Raw genomic sequence first — 5,432 nt, forward strand, 5'->3', positions numbered from 1 at the left:
CCATGTGGGATCTTCCTGGACCACTGATCAAACCTGTATCTCCTGCACTGGCAGGTAGATTCTTTACCACTGAACCACCAGGGAAGTCTGTTAGTAGGTTTTATAGCCAGAATTCAGAGGTGTTCTGACATCAGGAAAGACTGGCTCCCAATGTGCCTGCCTCCTGTCTCACTCTTGTCCAGCTGAGTCAGTGCATCGGTCTGTGGCAAGCAAGGGCCACGCTTCTTTGTGCAGACACTACCTCTCTAACAGTGGAATCTACTGGTTCTCTACAAGTCTGCCTTAATCAGGCCCCTTCAGCAGTCTCATCCAGGACACTTTCAGGTAATAAGTCCACCAAGCATGATACAAAAATAAAAATAGTTGAGAAAAAGAAGCAGCAAACAACATCTGCCATAGTGGACTTTTTTCTTCTAAAAATGCAAACATTATTGAGGAAAAAAAATCTGTCCTTGAATAGTATATACTTTATCCAACATCAAAACTGACAGGGCTCAATAAGGAGACCATTGTAATGGTTCTAGTTTCCTTCCTTGTAAACATCTTTGCCACAAGCATTTTCACTGCAAGCATTTTCACCTCATAACTAATTGTCCATAAGGCAATTTTTCATTCAGTCGTGTCCAACTCTTTGTGACCCCATGGACCATAGCCTTACCAGGCTTCTCCGTCCATGGGATTTTCCAGGCAAGAATACTGGAGTGGGTTACCATTTCCTTCTCCAGGGGATCTTCCTGACCCAGGGATCGAACCTGGGTCTCCCGCATTGGAGGCAGACGCTTTAACCTCTGAGCCACCAGGGAAGCCCCCACAAAAGATGAAATTACAAAAAATAAAAGAGGGACTATAAAAGGATATAATGAAATGAGAAATGAAGAGAAAATTTTAAAATATTTTAAATTTAAAATATTGTAAAAATATTCAAATACATTTAAAATGTGGGTAGATTTGTGGCAAAACTGTGCAAATAACTGATTTTATTTTGTGAGTTTACCTGAGCACTTGTCTTCCAAGTCTTTCTTTCATAGTATTTTACAATTTATCTGCCTATTGATTTATCATCTCATTTAGCATTGCACATTTTCTTTCTGCTATAATTTCTTCTTTATTAAAAGAAGTATCAATTTCCTATCAAAGGGTGCATATTTGTAAACTGAGTTTTGCACTGCCTTGAAAAAGCCTTCTGCACTGTTGTTTAATTTATATTGGCACATTGTCAGGGTGATAGATGTTCTGATGTTCCAAAATTCCATAGGAAATGTGAGTTCAGTGTTGTACCTTCTAGTCATCAAAAGATTTGTAGACTGACATGCTATCATTTTCTGGTCTAGTATGCAGTCTGATCTGCGCTCTTATTTCACACTTCCAGTAAGTTCTATCACTCTTTTCTATCAAGTTGATATGCATAGCTGTCAGCCATTAGTCTAGACTGCCACATCCATTTGTTCCTGTGCAGACCATTCTGAGGGTGAAGATTTATGTGATGTACACACAGGAGCACTGAATCAATGGAAAAATGAAGCCAGACTGTCAACCAGTTACATTATTTTTTATGGCAAAATTGCCGTATGGCCACTTAGTTATGTGGCAAAAATATTTGTGATAAAAATACTTGTGGCAAAGATGTCTACAGCAAAACGCTTACTGTGAAAATACTAGACACTTATTCTAATAACAAAAAGCCAACGTGGGTCATTTTTGAAGCCCATCTAAAGCTTGAGGCCCTGGAAAAGGCCCTCCTTCTCGCCACCTGACGCCCTCTAGTGCTTCACACTGGTCTCCTTTCAGGTCGCAGCCCTGACCTGACTCCTTAATAACAGGCTGTGTAAATCCATTGCCTTAATGGCTCGGTTCTTCACTCCCCTTTTCATTTACACTCTGTCACGTGGCTTTGAAGCTCCTCTCACTAAAAGAGCAACGTCTATTCCCCGACCCTTGAATCTGCACTAGTCTTGAGAGGCAGTTAGTCCACAGAGTGGAAGTGTGATGTACCAAATCGGACGCTAAGCTTGAAGAATTTCTGTGTGTTGCCACTTAATCACTTTTGCTAGTAGCAGGACCAGGAAAAACTGCCCAGCATAGCCTGACGGAGGATAAGGGTCATGCGGGGTGAGCCCAGTCACCTCAGTTAACCTGCCACGTCCAGTCTTCTAGTCTCAGTCCCCAGATGACCCTGAGATTGTTAGCAAGCTCAACCAAGACAGCAAAGCCCCCAAGCAACACGCCAAACTAATCCCAGACATAACAGGCACAAACACATATTGTATACTACCAAGATTTTTGTTACTTTTTATATAGTATTATTGTGGCAATATGTTTGATACAGAGTCCCTGGTTTTGGTACAAAGAAATGGAATCTTGAATATTATATGCCTTTCATAAGAGATACAGGCCATTTTAAATTAATACATTTCAACTTGATCGATCATAGTCTTCCTCTTACCCCCATCCTTACCTTTACATTTTATTTTAATTATTTAAAAAAATTATCAAATCTATATATATATATGAAATCACTGCTGCTGCTGCTGCTAAGTCGCTTCAGTCGTGTCCGACTCTGTGCAACCCCCTAGACGCCAGCCCACCAGGTTCCCCTGTCCCTGGGATTCTCCAGGCAAGAACACTGGAGTGGGTTGCCATTTCCTTCTCCAATGCATGAAAGTGAAAAGTGAAAGTGAAGTCGCTCAGTCGTGTTCGACTCTTAGCGACCCCATGGACTGCAGCCTACCAGGCTCCTCCATCTATGGGATCACAGATAAGTCTAATTTTGTACCAAAGATCTATGACTAACTCCCCCAAATAAACTGAAATTAAGTTTGGAAACTTAAATATATTATGCATGAGAACTGGCATCCAATATTTCCAAAAGCTTCTTAAACCTTGATAAAGCTAATCTATCTTAATTGGGGGGGAAAGTGAAACTAAATAATTTCTTTTTGCCTCAGAACAGTTTTTTTTTTTCTTTTCCTTCCTTTGAGGTTGAATAAGTTGGTCCACCAGTTAGTGCTTTAGAAATCAAGAAATAACTGAACTATTTACTAGTTTCCTTGATGTATTTAGCAAGTACTTGTTTCTTTGTGTGAAATGGGGGTCCATATTTTTGCACGTTATGAACCAACACTTTCAGTGATAAGCTTAAGTACTCTGGATCTTTCTGTTGGAGCCATTTAGAAAACAGAATTGTATAGTATAATTTGCACAGGGAAAGTAGTCAAACTGATATATTTTTGTGCATTGAAAGAAGTAAAATCTGCATAAATGCTACCAAATGTTTAGTCATAAACTGAGAGAGACGTATTTGACCTTTATTTCCAGGACTTTCCCTTCAGATTTCTCAAGTAGATTAAGTCTGCTGAGTACAGATTATCACCGTCAGCAAGCTGGCTGTCCTTAGACATGTGCTAATACAATTTTTAATGTGGTTTCAAATAGGTTGTTTAGGGAAAAGTCTTGTTTGGATCTCAGTGCTTCTCTTTCTAGGGCCCAACAGGAATTCAAGGATTCAGTGAAAAGCAATTAAAAGTAATTATGTTGCTCAAGGTATCTGCAACTCTCTGGTGAAAGATGTGCATTGATAAACTTAATCCTTATTGTACTTACCCTAGGAATTTTCTCGAAAAATCACCCTACCCAGCCCTGCCTCCTGTCAGCCTCCTCAGAGCTGAGCCTGGATGTGAGAGCTTGATGTTGCTGTAGAAATTTTCATCACCCTTGAGCTTAACAGGGAGGTTGGCATGTTCATCAGGGGCAAAGGGAAAACACAATGAAATAAAACAACAGGTGTGGAAGGTAGTCAGGCAGGAAGTTCTCTTTCCAAACCAAAGTTTTCTTCAGGACAGTGTCTATTGTAAAATATTAACAAACAGAAATCTCAACTAAATAGAATCAGGAGACCAGCAAGGGATGCTCTCACACCCTGCAACAATAACAGAGGCCAACAGGAAGAAAGACTCCTCTTCCTTCCCAGCGAGGATGCAGCCAATGAGAAGCAATGGCCTCTCTGTACAGGGATGGCACCCTCAAACTCCTTTTCTCCTATAAAAGGATTCTCTTTCCCTTGTAAGTGGGCTTCATCAAGGCTCTCCATTGCTGCAGACTTCAAATTACAGTTCTCTGCTCATCCTGAATAATCATTTGCTGGAGAAATATCTGCAGTCTATTTGTTTCAAATCAAAATATGTTTTTTTAATTTTTCTTTTTTAATCTCCACAGTGCCATGTTGGCATAGCAGAGACTAAGGAAATATTGGCCAGATGAACTCATGGATGCTCTAGGTTCTGCTGTGGCCAAATGGTGTTTATATGCAAGCATATGCAAGCAAAATTTACCTACCATAGATAACATGCTCAGGAAGTGATCACTGGATGAGATCACTCCGAAATTAGGAGAAGACTGTTTATCATCAAGTTCGGCACCCCTCCAGGAGGGTAGCGTCTAGGGTCAGCACCAAGCCATTTCCATCCTGATGTCCTACATTTGCAAACTTGTGCTCAGCTTCTCTCCCCGTGTTTCCTAATCGCCCACCTGTGAGTCTCGCCTCAAGAAGATAGAGGGGAGAAGGAGGAGACGAGGAAGAAAAGGGAGAGGAGGACGGATGGAGGGCGGAGCGGGGGAGGGCAGGAAGGGGAGGGAGGAGGACCGGGAGAGAAAAGCGAAAGAAAACAGTCTTCCTCACGCTCTCTCTTCCTATTCTCTCTTCTTCCCTCCCCTTCACTCCCCTCCCCGCAAAACAGCCTCCAGTCAGTTCTGGTTCTTGATGGATCTCCTGTCTTTTCACGTTTACACGCACACTCTAACTCAGTTGTTCCTCGGCTGCTCTGCGCCACTGTCTTCACTGCTTTGACCACCGCGGGACGTGCGGAGCTCGGGTCTCGAGCTGGAAGAGCTGAAGCCAGCCGAGGAGCTGTGGCACAGCCTGGAGGAGGCGCGGGGGCTGCTGCAGGGAGGCCGAGGGTCCCCGCCTCATATAAGCACAGTGACCTTTTGGTGACCTTTTTGACCTCCAAGGACTCTTTCACACCCACATACTGGTTACAGTTCCACTACTGGAGTGGGTCCATCACACGTGAGTGCAAAGCCTTCTCTCCAAGAGAGTCAGCCCTCCCACAAATAGTGGAGAGGAGGAAAAAGTAAGGGAGCAGGCAGGGGAGGCTATTTCCTAAGCACCCCAACTTTTGTGAATGGAGAAATCTGATGGCCTTCAAAGCCTCACAATCTCTCAGAGTCTGAAGTACCCTCTGGAAGCAAAGAGGGGCTCTTCCAACCCAAAGGCCCTGTCCTCACCCAGAGCAAAGCCTGAGTCCCCCTCCCCTCCAGCTCTGAGCCACTTAACAAACAGAAGGCTCTTGAGACCTCCAGCTTTCAGGGATTATAAACCCGCAGCAAATGAAGCTGTGCAAAGCCTGGCTCCTGGACCAAGACGCATCCCTCCC

The 5,432-nt window shown here is 43.1% G+C and overlaps 1 non-coding gene across 1 annotated transcript; it reads right to left on the minus strand.

Annotated features, from left to right (window-relative positions):
* Positions 1-730: 730 nt before the first annotated feature.
* TRNAW-CCA lies at positions 731-803 on the minus strand. The gene has a single exon. It is a non-coding gene; the product is annotated as a tRNA-Trp (tRNA).
* Positions 804-5,432: the final 4,629 nt, after the last annotated feature.

This window comes from Oryx dammah, unplaced genomic scaffold, assembly GCF_014754425.2.
Source record: "Oryx dammah isolate SB20612 unplaced genomic scaffold, SCBI_Odam_1.1 HiC_scaffold_16, whole genome shotgun sequence".
Taxonomy (NCBI): Eukaryota; Metazoa; Chordata; class Mammalia; order Artiodactyla; family Bovidae; genus Oryx; species Oryx dammah.